We start from the raw sequence: 18,926 nt of genomic DNA, 5'->3' as shown, positions 1-18,926 counted from the left end.
ATTACAATAAAATCATGCAAATAAAATCGACACCCTGTACCAACACAGTCTGATCCAAAACAAAATATAAAAACACAATTTTCCACTGTGTGACATCCCCCCACATTTTACCTGTGACAGTCCCTGTCACCCTAATCAAGCGACCTGTAACGGGCGGGTGGCTGACCAAAATTAGGCCTCATCGAGCGCCGTACCTCTGACAACTCTCCCGGCCGCTGGGCTGGAGCACTGGGCACAAAACCATAAAATGGAGGCTCAACTAGCACCTCTCCCTCAAGGCTGACTTCTTGCCCCTCTGAGTGGTAGTCTGCTGCAGGGGTAACGCACAACTTCAGTGCATTCCGATGGAGGACCTTCTCCCCCCCCCCTTTCTCCGGACGCACCCTATATACTACACCGGTATTGCCAACTTCTTCCACTACCACATACGGCTCTGAGCTCCAACCTGGGTGCAACTTGCCTTGTCCCTGCCTATTCCTGTCCCTTATCCAAACTCTCTCGCCTGGCACCAACGGCAGGGCCCGCGCACTTCGGTCATAAGCCCTCTTGTTTTGGGTGGCTGCTGCCCTCATCTTCTTCCTAGCCATCTCATAGGCAAAAGATAGTTTCTGGTGATGGTCCTTAACCCACCCTCCCAGGTTGTGGCATGGGGAATCCCGCTCAACACCTAGGTTCAAATCCACTGGCTGCCTCAAATGCCGCCCAAACATCAGGTACGACGGCGCATACCCTGTGGCACTATGGACAGTATTATTGTATGCTTGTAAGAGCTCTGGGAGGTATTCTGGCCACCTCTGTTGTCTCTCTGACTCTAAGGACCGAAGCATGTGCAGCAACGTCTGGTTCATCCTCTCAACCCCACCATTTCCAGCCGGATGGTATGGGGTGGTCTTGCTTTTTGTAATGCCATAGCACTTACACAGCTGGTACATCAGGGCAGACTCAAAACTACCACCTCTATCTGAGTGTAGCCTGGTCGGGCAACCGAAGGTCTGAATCACGTGAGCCCAAAGAGCATGCACCGCAGTCTGAGCAGTCTGGTCTTTGGTAGGAACTGCCCAGGCGTACCGTGTGAAAAGATCAGTCATAACCAGAATATTCTGGTACCTGTCTGTGGGCCTCCCCAATGTAAGAAAGTCCAGGGCCACAACCTCAAGGGGATAGGACACAATAACGGGATGCAAGGGGGCTCTAGGCCTATTTCTATCTCGTAGGCCACACGCAGCGCACCCTAGCTGGAATTCGCGCACCTCCTCTTCCATGCTGGGCCAATAAAAGAAGCGACGTATCCTGGACAGTGTCTTTTCCGCTCCCGCATGCGCCGCTGCCTCGTGATACTTCTCCCACACCTCCTTGTGTCTCTCTGCAGGACATAGGATCTGAAGGTACATTTCGTTAGTGTTAGGGTCCCTTACCTCTCTGCACAGCGTACCCTCGCAAACCTGCAGCCTTCTCCATTGCCGTAATAACTTCTGTACAGGGCTAGGCAGGGATCTCCTCGTTGGTGCATCAGGCGGGATTCCCTGTTCCACATGCTCCCTCAGGATGCGCAGATCCATGTCCTTTTCTTGAGCCTCCTTCCAGTCATTCATCTGTGGCACCAGCCCCTGTGGCTCCCGACGTGGAGCACTCGTGATGTTTATGTAAGCTGTGTGACAGTCTGTGGGAAATCTAGAGAGAGCATCAGCATTAGCATTCTCTTTTCCAGCCCTGTACTTAACCTCGAAGTCAAAGGATGCCAGCTGTGCCACCCAGCGTTGCTCTGTTGCCCCAAGTCTAGCATTCTGTAAGTGGGCCACAGGATTGTTGTCGGTATACACGACAAACTTGGCACCTGTCAAGTAATCCTTGAACTTCTCAGTAATGGCCCATTTTAGAGCTAAAAGTTCCAGTTTGAAGGAGCTATAGTTTTTGTCATTTCGTTCGGTGGGGTGTAAGCTCCTGCTGGCATATGCAATCACCCGTTCCTTGCCATCTTGCACCTGAGCTAACACAGCACCTAAGCCTTGATTGCTGGCATCAGTATAAAGTGCAAAGGGCTCCAGGAAATCTGCATAAGCCAGAATAGGGGGCTCGGTCAGAGCACATTTCAAGCTGTCAAAGGCTTCCTGACATTCAGCAGACCACTGGATCTGCATGCTTGACCTGCTAGAAGTTCCCACGAGCAGAGCATTTAAAGGTCGAGCCAACCTAGCAAACCCTGGGACAAATCGCCTGTAATAACCTGCCAGGCCAAGGAAGGCTCTGACCTGCCGGGTGGTAGAGGGAACAGGCCAGTTCTGGACAGCTTGGATTTTCTCAGGGTCCGGTCTTACCCCTTGTCGGTCGACAAGATGCCCCAGGAACTTCACCTGACGGTGGAACAGCTTACATTTGTCCAGCCTCAGCTTCAGACCATGTTGCCACAGCTTCTGCAGGACATTCTCCAATTGCTGTAAATGAGTAGAGAAGTCAGGTGAGTAGATTATTATATCATCCAGATATACCAAAACCGATTCAGAAAGGTGGCTACTTAGACACCGCTGCATCAGGCGCTGGAAGGTGGCAGGGGCATTACAGAGTCCAAAAGGCATGCGATCAAACTCAAACAAACCCAGAGGAGTGGTAAATGCAGTTTTCTCCCGATCCTTAGGATCCATTTCCACTTGCCAGTATCCACTGGCAAGATCCAGTGTGGAAAACCACTCAGCTCTGGTCAGACATGTTAAAGTCTCTTCAATTCGGGGGAGCGGGAACGCATCTTTATGAGTTACTGCGTTTAATTTTCTGTAGTCTACACAAAATCGCCAACTGCCATCCTTTTTCCTCACCAACACAATGGGGGCTGCCCAGGGACTGCTACTCTCCCGAATGACACCTTTTTTCAGCATATCTGCTAGAAGTACCTTAATCTCTTTGTACATCAGTGGTGGTAAAGGACGATATTTTTGTTTAATGGGTGGTGTATCACCTGTGTGGATCTGGTGTTGGACCAAATCAGTTCTTCCGTAATCCTCCTCATTTACAGCAAACACCTTTCGCCACCTCTGCAGCAGGGTCTGGAGCTCGACCTTCTGCTGGGGGGTCAAGTCTATGCCATTAAGCAGTTGACTCACCTCCTCTTCAGGGATCGCAGGCTCTTCGGGCCCAGCTGCTTCAACTACGCCCACCTCGATCACACCATCGGATCCCATTGTCAGGCTAAGATCACTGTCCATCTCCACGTCCGACTCCTCCACCTGATACAACTGGCCCATTTTCTGGTAGCGTCCTATAGTCACTTCGTATGGATTAGGGTTACAGACCCGGATCGGGAGCCTCCCTCCTTTGACTACTGACAGGGTTCGAGCTACCCCCCAGGGTCCAGCATCAGGTAAGGCTTCCACTAGTGCCAAGCGTTCTGTCCCACCCTTACCTTTACACGTCTGGCCCCAGACCACCATTTCACAGTTCGGGGGCACCGTGACTCCTCTGCGGCTAGCAGGTCGAACATAGCCTAGAAAGCCATCAGTCTTGGTGGTAGCAGTCTGTTGACAGACGGCAAACGCCTCTTTCCATGCTCTGCGGGACTTCAGCTTTTGAGGATGAAAAGCAGACTTGCCCTTGGCAAAAACATCATTCCAGCATGCACTAATAACATTCATACCAATAATTAAAGGGTGCGTGGAACAGTCATTTCTCACAACCACAACCCCTTTTTCTGGTATCTCCACCCCTTCTACCTCAAAATCCATAACCGCATAGCCTGAGTATGGTATCTCAAGTCCATTGGCTGCCTTTAAGGCGAACAACAGGGGTGTGTCAGTTTTATTCACTTCAGGGAAATGGAGATCCATTACCTGCTGTTGCACTAGTGTAACCTGAGAGCCTGTGTCTAATAATCCCGTCATCTTAACCCCTCCCATACACACCTCAATGAGTGGACATTCTCCCACAAAAGCTGTACTGGCCCCCTGATTGTTTGAATAGTCCCTTGTCCCCACCGCCTGGGCCTCGGCAGCGGGGTTTATTAGTTTAAAGGTGGTTGCTGGTCTAGTGTGCTCGGACAGAATCTGGCAATATGCCCAGCTTGTTTACAACGATGGCAAATGGGTTCTCCCTCTCGGGTCCAGTTATTAGCATACCCAGAACGCTTTGGCTTAAACCTTGATTTATTAAAAGCTGAGCCGGCTGGGCTTTGCTGTGGCAAGAGCGGTTTAATTTCATTAACAACATCTTTAACAAGATCTCGCATTTGACCCTTGACATCCTCCATAATTTCTTTTTTAAATGTCTCTTTCCAGTCCGGTTCATAAGGTGGCTTAACACACCTGGACTCACCCACTGCCAAGCACGTAGTTTGCAATCCCTGGTGTCCCAACTGTTCCTCCTCTAGGAGCAACGCCTCCCGATGGACTGTTGCAAAATCCTCTTCTGGATGGTGACGCACGTAGGCTCGCAGGGTTTGTGACAACGGGCCCTCCCGCAGGCCCAACAGCATCTGTTCCTGTAAACACTTTTCAGTAGGTGCTTGATTTGGATTGCGCTGTTGTAGCCTGCAGTGCAACTCCCTCAACCTTAAGGTAAAAGATTTTACCGACTCATTTTGTTTTTGTATACAGCTAAAAAACTGCGACCTCAAAACCGCTAGGGAGGTATTGTCACCATATAGAGAGTCTAGATATGCGAATATTTTCCTAATCTGGTCTCTATCTTTTTCTTCTAACACGCTTACTTGACGCTTTGCCTCACCGCTTAAAGCCCCAATTAAAATTTCTACTTTCCGGGCCTCGGCTATTTCTTGAGCATTCAATAAACCTTGTATTTGTTCTTTCCAGTCACCATATGAAACATCTGTTTCAGGACCCTTATATTTTGGTACCCAAGGGGCACCCGGATACACTGGCATCATCATCTCTATATCTGCACTCCAGGTGCTGAACACTGCTCCCCAAACTTGTATCCTGTCGACAAACGCCAAAATTATGTAGCCGCTAAACTGGTGGAACTAAGTCTTCACCACCACGCCTATACAAGCAGAAAGGGGAGTGAGTGGGTCAGCGCTCAGAGCACAGAAACTTAGCTGGCTTCAAACACACCATTTATTTTCAGGATAAAACACAATCTGAACCCCAAATACAAGCTAAAATCCCCGTATACAATAAAAAATAGTGTTTACAACCCGCTAAAAACCCTGCCGGCAGGAATGATTAAACGCTAAAAATACAAAGCTAAATGAATGTTTTTCCCTATACTAAAAACTCCCCCCAGGGTCCTAATTCTCCCAGTCCAGCAACACACGGGCAAATTCTCCTGAGCTGAGAGAGACAGGAGAGGAACTCCTCTTCCGGGATGTGGACTCTCGACAGCAGAAGACCAGGGAGGAGGCTCCTATCTCCACCTGACTGTGCGCAATCGTGCAGTCCAGCTACTCTCCACCTCCTCGCACGGCCTCCCTCGTAGCTCCGCCAGATGCAGGCAGAGGCGTACCCCTGCCCTACTGTGGATTTCACGCGTCGCCTCCCACGGTCGCTATTCTGTCCGTCGGGACTGGATCGCCGGGTTATGCTGGCCGATCGCCGAATGTCTCGTGGCGCCCCACAGTCAGGCCGGAGGTCCTTCTGTTCATATGCTGGCTTGCACACGTTTTGTTTTCCAGCTCTCCACTTTTCGTGTGTCTCTCTCTTTTTTTGTCTCTGCGCTTACCATCTCCCTTAAGTCAGTTTGGTGGCTGATAGGCCACCTCGGGGAACGCCCCCACCTCACAGGTGTCTAAAATTGTCCGCTTAATCCACAATGGAATAATAAAAAACATATTGTTCAATCAACACTAAACACACACTATAAATATGGAGATAAAATCATGCAATAGGAATATCAATAACCAAACATGCAATATCACTATTACAATAAAATCATGCAAATAAAATCGACACCCTGTACCAACACAGTCTGATCCAAAACAAAATATAAAAACACAATTTTCCACTGTGTGACATAAACAAGGCTCTTTCAAGGGTACTTTCTTTGTTTTCCAGCTGGGAGTGGAAAATAAATTCCCCAGCCTCGCTCTCTATTTTCCCCGGCAATAGTGTGGTTCCATTTTATATTATTGAGCCACATCGGGCAAAAAACATTGATTGTCAGAAACCTTACAACTGGCTGATAACACCATATATCTGTGGATAACACTGTAAAATCTACTAATGCCAGTTCATATGCATGCAGACATTATAAGATTGAATCTAAACAGTGTGATGTGGGGTTTTTATAATGCCTGGGCACACACTGGGTTCGTATGTGGCATGCCCTGGATGGCCTGTGCACCATGCCGTACCCAAAGCAGCATTATAAACTGGTGCTATTGCTGATCTGTCACCTCAATAACAAAGTGTACAGCGACACCAAGACGCAGGTCACACAGAATGAATCTGTGCTGGTCTTTAGCTACAGCAGCACACACTTAGTTAAATGCATGAAGGACTACATAAGAGCCCAAATCCTGGCAGTCATGTCCCGAGTACTTTCTAAAGTACCACATCAAAAAGACACAGAGTTTGTAATTAAATTGATCCAACCAAATTTGCAGAAGTTGTAATATATTATTTCTTTGCACGTGGTCACTGCAGGAGAAGTTGAGCAGCGAGGCATGCCTGGTCCTTTATCGGCACAGACGCTGCAAATTATTGTAGAACTTGTATGTTTCCAAATATTTGGAGGAGCTCATGGCAGAGGAATGCTACTGAATTTCCTTTCCTAAAGCTTTGGCTTTCCTGCTTCAGTCTAGTTTAAAGGTAAAACCACAGAGAATTGATTGCAAATGAGTTGTCTAACCACAGGGAAACCACTTGAAATGTTCCAAGAGTATAAAAATCCACTCATGTGGCACTCAGGCCCAAACAGTCCACCTTTGCTGAGGTTGAGGCATTTAGGGCACCATGGTAGCTCAAATAAAACAGAGAAATGTGGATTTCTTTTTACATTCAAGGCGGAAAAAATGACCACAAAACTCAATCATTACAGACAGACGTTTTTTCTTGCCAAACTCTCATGGTGAGAAAAACTACCTCAGAAGGGTAGGCAGAAAAAAATGAAATAAGGATACAGAGCTGAGGTCATGATGCTGCTTCTGTTCCTGGGTTTACTTTCCATATCCTAAGACAAGAAACTGACAAATATTAAACCATGAACTGTGGGTAGAGAAAAAAAAAAATTCAAATGAGGCATGACACAGGTACGCTACGTGGATCAGCTTGATTTGGCCAATTTCTGTCTTCAAAGTCTTCTTCCTCTTTTGCTTTCTATTACAAAAGCAGAACTTTCTAGTTTGACTCTTGCTTTATCCAGTGAAAGTGTGTAAGTCTGACCATTGGTCAAAGAAGAAGTTTCACATTTGGGAAATGCATGAAATGCCTCTTTAATTACTAAAAAACAACAACAACCAAACAAAAAAAGCAGTTGCCTTCACATCCAGCATGCATAGCAGCATTAGTATTAATCTGGAACGTTCTAATATTCTAAAGTCTAATATTCACTGTCTCGCTGAAGGCAACATGAAAGCATTGTTACTAAAAAAATAATACCAAAACCCACCTAACAGCAGGTCTGAATATTACTAACAAATATGAATTATTTTCTTGGTTTATTCCATTCAACAGCTCTTTCCAAACTTCAGGAAATCTTCTGTGGCACACCCAACCTTTTATTCACACAAATATATTATTACACATTTCCTTCCTATTTTCATTCATTCATTTTAATCTCATGCTTGTTGTTGAGCTCTTCCAACAGCACTTTTTTGCATTTTAAATTCTGTCCTGCTAACAATAAGATAAAAGGCAGGTGTCATGGGTGTGACAAAAAAACTCAAAAGCAGGACTCGCAGACAAAACAAAGTGAATAAGAACAAAGCTCCAACTAGGTCAAAAGTGGATGAACAGAAGACACAAAATCCACAGTGGCACGTAAACAGCAAAAGCCAAAGGATAACAAACTGCAGCAAGGGACAAAAGGAAACTCGGGTTATTTATACACAAAGACACACTGAGTGCGCTCAACAGAAGTGGAAACTGGTGGGGAAAAGGATCAGCTGAGACTAATTAAAGTCAAAGTAAACACAAGAGAAAACTAATTAGCAAAATAAAAGAGGAAATGAATAAACAGAGAACCTTAATAAGGAGAGAAGGAGGACGCTATGGCATGGACTAATAACCCTTAACAAATAGTAACTACAATTAAGTCCAAAGGTACTTAATGGAAAAATGATAGAGAATTGTATTAATTACACCATGTTACTTTTGTAAAGATTTTCTCTACGTAAGTCCTGTTTTCCAATAAAATAAAATGTTCTCAAAGTTTTTAAATCACATTTTCCTGTTTGTTAAATGAATTCTCGTGGTCCACCGGGGTGCAGCAACCCACACTTTTGGCATCATGGCCATACAAAAAACTCCAGTATGGATTCAGGTCACCGGCTCCCAGTCTGTATAGAGAACTAAGGTACCTGCCTGCTGCTTACTAAATATCAAAAAGTTGATTCTGGGACGGAGACTGGAAAGTCACTTGGATGAGTGATGAAACGTTTCTCTCACTGAAAACATCGTGTCCAGATGAACAGAATCACCTTTTTGTGATTTCCTTACCTGATTGGTTGAGCATGCATCAAGACACTGCTTACTAAATATTTAACAGTCCTGGGGGACCTGGGAGTGAAACTAATTTTGTCTTCTAGGACGGCTATTTATACCCTATGGTGGTATCCAACAAAATAACATCGCGAATGCTGACATATGCTTGTTTCAAATTTTGTAACCTTCAGTGCTGGACGGTGTTGATTTTATTTCTATTGATTTGATTACAGTTGAGGTGGTTCGGGCATCTGACCAGGATGCCTCTTGGGCTCCTTCTGGGCGAGGTGTTCTGGCCATGTCCCACTGGGAAGAGGCCCTGGGGCAGACCCCGGACAAGCTGAAGCAGGTGGCGAGCGAGTGAGAGGTCTGGGCTTCTCTGCTTAGGCTGCTGCCCCCAGATAAGCGGAAGAATATGGATGGATGGATTACAGTGTGGACTTGCATAGGATATGTCAGGACTCTCATCTGTGAAAGGAGTTCAGAGTCCTGTTGAAATTTTTGTATGTGAAAGTGTAAGTATTAGTTAGTAAATAGTTATAAAATTTAGGTTAAAAAAACATGCCATCATTCAAGTACTGGAGTTTGTGCATATGTGAAAAGACTGAAGAGTGGATCTGTGGTCAACAGGTTTACTACTCCCCAATGAACACTTCTGGAACTTGATGGTTTTACAAGTTGCAACTATAGTTTTTAACACAACACAAACCAACCACAGGAAATGCCTCACTGCAGCTTCTACTGCAACAACAACAACGTGCAGAGAACTCACACAAATGTGCTCCATTTTATAACCTCTGCAAACCTGATGAGTCGTTCTCTGGTGTAACAGAAAGTGCTCGACACACTGCGCCACCCTGAGTCTAATTAATACTGCGAGACACTCCAAGCCAGACCAAGAGAACTAGATATAAACATTTAAATTAGCAAAAGACACAGAATCAACTTTGACAGCTGTCACTGTTGGCTCTTGAAATTAACATCAAACTGTAAAGTAAGCTAAAAAAAGGTAAAAGCGACTAACTGTTGAATCCCTCATGACACCTTATTTTTGCAGTCTTTTTAACACATTTGACAAAAGCTAGTTTAGTGCCTAAACCTAACCAACTGTGAAAGCTGTCTCGTGTTGCTTTTTTGAACGTTTGTATCGAGTTCTCTTGATCATGGTTGTTTAAAAAAAAAAAAAAAAAAAAAGGTAAAGAAATTCTGCTAAGTCTGGAAAAACAATAATAGCACATCTACTTGTGGTTTCACAGAGCACCAGACTCAGATGTGGATGCTTTTCTGTGTTTCAGCCTTCTATCTCGCATCATCTTACGTAGCTTTGCCGCTCAGCACTTCTACTACCACAGGAAGAGCTGCGCCCATCAATAACACGATGATATCAGGCACATCATGTGCACGGTGAGGCTCAGTGAAGAGATGAGGTCCTTTTACCAAATTTCAAATAATGAAGTCAGCCTCTGTATGAGTGTCATCGTAAGTCTCACTGATCAAACTTCAGATCTAAACATTTTCTGAGATAGATTTTTGTACTCTTGGCTCTGTATGTTGACATTGAGATCAGGTGACCTCAGGCACAAAGCTGTGTTAGCTATATGCACAGACAGCCAATATTCGACAAATAAAGATTATTTTGAACTGTGAATCATGCAAATCTGCTGTAGTAGAGTCAAAGAAAAACATGGAGCTGGAAATGGGAGTAACAGGTTCCCTTTAAAAGTGGATGCAGGAATCGGATTGCCCCACCAGGAGGCACTGTTGCTCATCCTAAACACTCAATCCCGGTAGACTCTGTTACAGAGATGATGAGATTTAAGTAAGATTGCTTTCCAAACTGAATCTGCAGATAGTACTGTCCTATCATGTGCCAGCTGAGCATTACAGGCACCAGCCAATTTCCTGTTCCACACAGACACCATCAACTACTCAGCAAAAGCTCCAGTACTCATTAAACTAAACGCGGTTAGCTGGTAGCTTCCCTGATCACTCTCTGTCAGTATTACACAGTATTACACAGCAGTGATGTGCGATACCACTGATTTGCTTTCCGATCCGATACCAAGTAAAATTCAGGGTGGTATCAGCGATACTGATCTGATACTGATACTTTGTACAAAAACTTTTTTTTAACTTTATCCTTTATTTTATCTCAAATTATAGATTCATAATGATTACAGGACTTCAGATTACTTGTTCTTATCACTTAATAATGCAGAATTATCATACAGAAAACTGAAGTTGTGTGCCATTTGAGCATGTTGCCTGCCTGCAGCACTAAAGGACTCCTCGAGAGACGTTTGTCTCGCCCTAGCAGCACCTGTCCCTCTCCTCGTCTTCAGTTTGCCTCGTCATATTCTGTGATATGATTTACTCTGAGGTGTTTGACGAGGTAAATGGTGTTGCCAGAACACCTCACTTTCTTGCCACATGTATCACAAACCGCATCTTGGCTGTTTGTGGAGGTAAAATACGTCCACACATTACTCCATTTACACCCAGCCATTGTTGTGAGTGCGCACGCCAAGGGGCTGCAACACATTTATACAGCCGTATTTCGCACACGACTATTAAAGGCGGAAGAGGAAGTAGTTCCTTCCAATGTAGACAATCCAAATGGTATAGTTTCTTTCCACTCTGTTCCTCTTAATGATAAACTACAAATTTACCCTACATTACTAAAATATCGATATTTTAATATGAGAATCGATTCTAGAACATAAATGACTGGTATCGGAGGAATCGATATTTCAGTATCGATCCGCACATCACTATTACACAGAATGAAGATACAGGGCTGCACTTTAGCTGAGTAGCCAAAGTCAGAACACATTACAGACCACAACACAGACTCCATGTGGCCTCCAGAAAGCTGGTGATCAGTCATGAGGGATCTGTCCACACTTCAGTCCATCTCCTCACACTTCTAAATAGCTCTCCGGTTTGTGTTTCAACAGCCAAGAGGAGCAAGGAATCCACACATTTTGCTTCACATCAATTGGCTCTTAATACATTTTGATTTACTGTTTTCCCTGCCTGAATAGACAGCAGTGTCACTGAGCACATCTGTCCCACATTAAGAAGACTCTGCAGTCGCTTTTTAACGTGAGGCAGCACAGCTGTTATTGGGCCATGACTTCCACACCTCCTGGGCAGTGCACAGTTAAACATTGACATGTGATTTTCTGCATATGCAGCTTTGTCTGCACCATTTTGGCAACTGTCCTTCTGACAACGTGCATATTTTTAGATAAGTGAAAAAAAAATCACCTGCTGACATTTTTTTTGTTTTCATTTTGCATCTGACAAAACCTTCACCTTTAGTTTCTGTGGCGCAAAAAAGATGGTGTCACATATGGAAAAAGTGTTCGGCAAGCAAAGGCATCGGCTCAAAATATACAAAAGTCTGCATCTAATGTTACCTGCATGGTGCCATTTTAAATCCGCTTACTTTGCTGAACAAATAGAAGAGAAGCAGACATTGGATCTGTTGCTGTGAGCATGTTTTTAATATTAAGAATATTTTGCCTTTAGTGGTTGAAAAGCTGTCATAAAAGTTTTAAGATGTGTTTTGACTATAAAAGTACAGAGAAGTACATATATCATCACAGTAAATCTGATTTATAAGGCAGGAAACATGAGATTTCAACATTTTCCCCCCCAAAGGCACACATGGGCACATGTGCCATTTAACTGAGAAAACAGCTGAAAACTAGAAAAGAGAGCTAATAATGAGTTGGGAAAATCCGAAGGATACTGTATGGGGATTTATTTGGATTAACAGAATACAGAAAAATCTGTTTACACTCACAGAAAATCCTTCAATTTATAGGACTGGTCTCAGATTAGTTTACAACAGCAGTCATAAATGTTGGTAAACTATGACCTCTGCTGATCATAAAGAAAACAGCCACCAGGGTTAAAAAAAAGAAAAGAAAAAAGAGACTCTTTTGGCATAAATAAAACAGCCGGAGTAGAGTATAGAGAGTATTTATTTATTTATTGTCATTGTCAAGAACAATGAAATTGCGTTTGGGGCTTCCATACAACCCAAAAAAAAGAAGAAAATAATAAATACCCCTTAAAACCCAAGTGTACATATTTAACCCAGTGTGACTCCAATGCAATAAGACAATCCTTAGCAATAATGTTCGTAGAAATTCAGACAAAGACCTGAGAAACATGACAAAATACAACAATGCAACCCATTCAATATTATTGTACTGTGAGATATGATATCAGATATGATAGTTATCTATTTAAGAAAGAGGGGGGGGGGGGGGGGGGGGGGGCAGGAGGGGGAAGAGAATAAAGATATGATGCACCAATGCAGACCAGTTCATTGCTATTAAGAAGTTGGATATGGTTATTGTCTGTGAGAGGGGGGCAGAGAGTTCAGGAGCCTCACAGCCTGTGGATACAGGCTGTTGGCCAGTCTGGATGTTCTGGCCTGTATAGACCTGTACCTTCTCCCTGAGGGCAGCAGATGGAAAAGGTGGCGCGCAGGGTGATGTTGGTCCCGCAGGATACTGTGCACCCTCCTCAGACAGCGAGTGGGGAAGATATTACTGATCTCTGGCAGACTTGTTCCAATAATTCTGCCAGCTTCTTTCACCACCCGCTGGAGTGCTTGCTGATTGGCCTTGGTGCAGCTGGGGAACCACACTAGAAATCCATACGTCAGAACGCTGCTGATGGCACAGTTGTAGAAGTTCAACATCAGAGATCTGGGAATGTGTGCGCTCCGCAGTCTCCTCAGGTAGTAGAGGCGCTGTTGGGCCTTCCGTACAACTGAGGTGATATGGTTGCCCCAGGACAGGTCCTCGGTCACAGTTACCCCCAAGAATTTAAAACTGCTCACCCTCTCCACCGCCTCACTGCCAATGAAGAGAGGCAGATGGTTGTTATGGCCCCTCTTCCGGAAATCTACAATGATCTCCTTGGTCTTTTTGGTGTTTAAGACCAAGTTATTGTCGTGGCACCATGACTCTAGTTGTTGCACCTCTGTCCTATAGTTTGTCTCATCATTGTTGGATATAAGTCCGAGCACTGTAGTGTCATCTGCAAACTTAACAATGAGATTGGACGCGCAGGAGGAAATACAGTCATGGGTGAAGAGAGTGTATAGCAGAGGGCTCAGAACACACCCCTGAGGGGCACCGGTGTTGACCACAAGGGTGGAAGAGGTGTTCTTACCCACTCTGACACTCTGTCTACGGTTAGTGAGGAAGTCCACAATCCAGTTGCACAGAGAGGAGTTAAGTCCCAGTTGGTGGAGTTTGGGACGGAGTTTGTATGGCCGGATGGTATTAAAAGCCGAGCTGTAGTCTACAAAGAGGAGCCGTGCATAGGTGTTCCTGTGTTCCAAGTGCTTCAGTAATGTGTGCAGCACTGTGGCGATCGCATCCTCGGTTGACCGGTTCTCCCTGTATGCAAACTGGTGCGAGTCCAGGGATGGTGGAAAAGCAGCTCTGATGTGTTTAATGACCAGTCTCTCCAGGCATTTGGCGGGAATGGGGGTGAGTGCCACAGGTCTGAAATCGTTCAGACATGTGACATTTGACTGTTTTGGGATGGGAACGATGGTTGCTGCTTTGAAACAGGATGGTACCAGTGAACAGGACAACGAGGTGTTATATATAGAGGTGAAGACGTCCGCCAGGTCCGCAGCACAGTCTTTTAGCACCCGGCCCAGCACTCCATCCGGCCCGGCCGCCTTCCTGGTGTTAATGCTCCGGAACACACGCCTCAGCTCATGAGTGCTCAGGACCGGAGCAGGGTCGGTTGAGGGGAGAGGGGACAGGACAGGGTCGGTGTTCTCCCTGTCAAAACGGGCATAAAAGAGATTTAGATCCTCAGCCAGAGTAGAACTGTCGGCTGAGGGTGATGGTGTTCTTCTTTTGTAGTCCGTGATAGCCCTGATGCCCTCCCAGACCTGCCTTGGGTTTGTGTTGTTCTCAAACCTGGCCTCGATACGCCTCCTGTGCTGCTGCTTGGCAGTCTTGATGCCTCTTCTCAGGTTGGCCCTGGCAGCACTGTATGCCTCCTGGTCCCCGGATTTGAAAGCGTTGTTCCTTGTTCGAATAAGTTGTTGAACTCCGTGTGTCATCCAGGGTGGATTATTAGGGAACACACGGAATCGTTTCCAAGTTGTTACATTGTCCACACAGAAACAGATGTAGTCCAAGACAGTGGAGGTGTAACTGTCCAATGCGACACGATTGTCAGTGTCCTGCACCTTGAATACATCCCAGTCTGTGCAGTGGAAACAGTCCTGAAGCATCGGAATAGCGTCCTGCGGCCATGTTCTCACGGTTTTGGTTGTAATCCCAGTGCTCTTGATCTTTTGTGTGTATATTGGGTGTAGCAGAAGGGAGAGATGGTCTGACAGACCCAGGTAGGGATAAGCCTGGGCTCTGTACGCATTCGCCATGTTGGTGTACACCTGGTCCAACGTTCTATCTCCTCTGGTAGCACACTTCACATTACGGTGGAAATTGTGAAGTACAGATTTCAGGTCCGCGTGGTTAAAATCCCCAGCCGCAATAAAGACACTGTCCGGGTGTGCTACCAGGCTGTTATTGATGCTGCTGCTCAATTGTGCTAACGCTAGCTTAGCATTAGCATCTGGTGGAATGTAAACAGCGCAGATGTAAACGGCAGAAAATTCCCGAGGGAGATAGAATGGACGGCACTTTAACACCAACAGTTCTACCTCTGTACTGCACAGTTTTTCCGTTATATGTGTTTTAACATCACATTCTATGTCAGCCAGCAGATGGCACCAGTTGATTATATTGTTTCCATCAGAAATCAGTGAAAACGACCATGTACAGTTGGTATCCTGCAGTGCAATGTAAGGTGATGTTTTTTAGTCCAACCAACAAAAACTGACAACTATGAAGTAAAACCCTGCTGTCTGTTTGAAGTATAGACCATTAACTCAGCTCTGTACATGTTAGCAGATGGACTAGGGGTCAAAGTAAAACAACAAGTTCACCTCACATAAATTCTTTCCTAAAGATTCTTTGTGCAATCATTTTTTAGGTTCAAGGGCGCAGCTTTTCTCATAAGTTTGATTTTATTCACTAACTTCCCATAAAACTGGCCCATAGTGTCTTGATTGATTGCAGATGGAGCAGGATGCTAAGAGGAGAGCCAGCATTTTCATAACCACTACCGTGTGCTGCAAACTGAAGAGCAATGTGCTCTGGAGTAAACTGGACTAACTAACTTAAGGGACCCGAGGGACTGACTTACTTTTTGGGCGATTTAACGCAAGTTTAATGCATGTTTTGTAAAGTGATCAGTTAACTAACTTCATTAGCTAGGTAGGAAAGACAACAAGCTGTTAGCTGGGAAGTTTTCATTTTAAACAACTGTGAGACTACAGGCTTGACTTTTTCTCCAGGCCCTATGCAGAATTCAAATATTATTAAATATCTACAAACAGCAGCAATTTTAGGACAAATAGAAACGATCATTTAAACAGTAAATAGGTGTTAGCCCAAGGGACTGAATCTGTTAAACTACAGTCTCATTTAGACAGAATTGGTGCTGTTAACATTCTTTACTTTGTCAACATGGAGATGATGATATTCATTTGGCTAATGCCCAGGATGCTTACTACCTCTGTGGTGCAGCAGCATGCACATGATGGTAAACGAAAGGATGGAAACTGCAGTTTACCCATTGTCCTCAGCAGTTCTAAAAAGTAATTTATTTACATTTAAACAATAAAACCCATAAAGCCATAAACCAGCCCAGGCCAGGAAAAAACAGATATATCAAAAACACACTCTAGGACTAGTTTTACAAAAGCCAAAACTGTTGAGCTCACGCCAGTGACTGAACCAAAAGTCTTAATATTCAAGGGCCTGACAGCCTCCTAAAACGATACTTTAAAAGAAGGAATTAAAGTCCCCTTATTAGTCCAATAAAAAAGTTTTAGTGGACGGAAAGTGTCCCCCCTCATGAAGCTGCCTGTCTGAGAGAACTAGTGGCAGTGACTAGCCCAAGCCACTTCACTGTGGTCTGAGTAATGATGGGAGCCTGTACTCACCAGGGTTGGGCAGAAGTCCGAAATCTTCACCACAAATGAAAACATGCGAAACATAAAAACACACACACTAATAAAAGTAAACCATAAAACACATAGAATAAATTATTAAAATTACTTCCACCCTGTGAATTATACACTGTTCATACTGTTTGAATTGCAATTTAATCAAATACTAAATGGAATGTTCAAATAATGTGAAATTTTGAAAATGAAAATAATGCCTACTGGGGTCAGCGGGGGAGCTGGCCCCAGGGAGGGGTCACTTGCCCCTCCCTTCCTTCCCTCCCCATCTCTAGCTGCCTCCCTCCTCCCGCTCCACCACAACCACCCACACATGCAGGGCCGTGGAGTAGGGGTGTGTCACCAGGGTGCAGAGGAGGCTACCCCCCCTCTGTCCCCTTCTGGCTGCCTCTGCCTCAATTTTATCCCACAACTTAGACATTCACATTACTCACACTCTCATTACACATACATATAGGATCTTGGGGGTGGGCACGATACACGGAGTCCAAATTACCATCAGGGTGTACACCTCACCCCTGGCGTCGCTGCCCACCTCTCAATTTTAAATACACGTAGACATTGAGGGCTAGCAGGAGGGATATTGCGCTTACCTGCTGCTCTCTGGCAGGTAGCTCCATGCCCTCCTGGGTTTTAAATGCACCTTAGAACACACATGCATCAACACTACAATGAGCGGGTGGAGGGAGGTTTGGAGTCTTCTCTCACCCCCATTCTCTGCGGCCTGCTGGAGCGGGGAGGCTAGGAGGAGGAGTTGGCCGTCCGGCTGCGGTCTGGAGTGTGGAGCCTTCCTGCTGCTGCGGAGTCGGGGCGGTCTGCCTCCCCCCACCGCAGGGAAAAGGGTAACACCACCTGGGTCTGGGTGCAGTTCCCCCCTCCAGGGGCAAGGGTACCTAGACCCGGTTCGTAGAGTACGCTTGGGGAGTGTGATCGTGTGTACAACGTCTCTTTATGTCTGTCTCCACGTTGGTTGAGTGTGGAGTGAGTGCATAAGAGAGCATGAGGGTGAGAATGGATGTTTGTATCTGCCTGTATGTCTGTGTCTATATGTCAGGCTGGGTATCAGACGCCACCTCTCTGGGGACATCTCAGGCCCTCCAAGGTTTGGAGGCCTATCTCCCCCTACCACCACTTCCCCTGCCGGTGGCGGACTCCCAAATCAAATCAAATCAAATCAAATCAAATCAAATCAAATCAAATCAAATCAAATCAAATCAAATCACTTTTATTGTCACATCACATGTGCAGGTACATTGGTACAGCACACCGATGTCCCTCAGACATCGGTGCGTTGGTGATTCTTTGTGTCCGGGGATGGGCGTCCAGGTACACACCAGCTCACTCCTTGGCGGCCGCTTATCGGGGCCTGGAGCCTGGGGCTCGCTCGGGCCACTTCGGAGGTGGGGTGCCCCCGGCCTCTCGGCCTGGGGCTCGGTCACTCAGGCACGGCTGGCTGCCGGCGGAGCTCACGGGCGCGTCACTGCAACCCCCCCTGGCTTCTGCTCCGCGGCTGCTGAGTGACCCCTCATCTGGGACTCTCCTCAGCTCTTTCTGGGACAGTGGCGCGGCTGCCCCTCTGTTGGTCTTCCTTGGTCTCTTGTGTTCTGGGGGCCTCTGGATGTCTGGAGTTTTGATCTCCTCCATACCTGCTTCATACCCTGGAGGACGGGGCAGTGGCCCCCCCACACCCTCTAGCAGATCATTACATGAAGGAACCTTTTAAATACAAGCGTGCTCATGCTCACAGGTGTACACACGGGTGATCACACCCACAAACTACACCCTTTTTGGCTCCTACCTCAAAGCACACTGTGTTCTGTTGATCTTATGTGCTGCACAATAATGTTTAATATTTAGTATTTACTGTCATATTCCCATATATCATTGTGATGTTGTTTATTCTATTACTCTTGTTCTCTTCTGCTTGTTTTCTTTTTTCTTTCTCAACAGGTGATCCAGGTGATCGATATATGCATTTTTTTTCTCTGCTCATTCTCTTGGTTTTTGCTTTTTGCCCTTCTTCCCCGTCCCTCTTCTCAGCTGTTTCTCTTTCCCTCTTTCTTTCTCCCCTTCTTTTCCCCAGTCAAGTCTGTCCCGTATTCAGCAAGGGAAAATAAAATAAACAATAAAAGGTGAATCAAATGGACCATTACGGCAAGGCTGGGATGGTCAATTTGGTAAAGTAAATCCGTTGGGCATCTTTCTTTGCCTTTAGACAACAATTCTGAGGGCAAAAAAACCCAAACGGGACAGGCAAA

At 45.6% G+C, this 18,926-nt stretch overlaps 1 pseudogene; it reads right to left on the bottom strand.

The window, feature by feature from the left end:
* Positions 1-2,631: 2,631 nt before the first annotated feature.
* On the bottom strand, positions 2,632-4,125 carry LOC147305295 (uncharacterized; annotated as a pseudogene).
* Positions 4,126-18,926: the final 14,801 nt, after the last annotated feature.

Source organism: Aulonocara sp. 'chitande type north' Nkhata Bay, linkage group LG20, assembly GCF_057382095.1.
Source record: "Aulonocara sp. 'chitande type north' Nkhata Bay isolate Kocher_YH1m ecotype deep benthic linkage group LG20, A_spYH_male_GT1.1, whole genome shotgun sequence".
NCBI lineage: Eukaryota > Metazoa > Chordata > Actinopteri > Cichliformes > Cichlidae > Aulonocara > Aulonocara sp. 'chitande type north' Nkhata Bay.
Note: the sequence above shows the minus strand (reverse complement) of the source record. Positions and strands in the feature narration are given on the sequence as shown.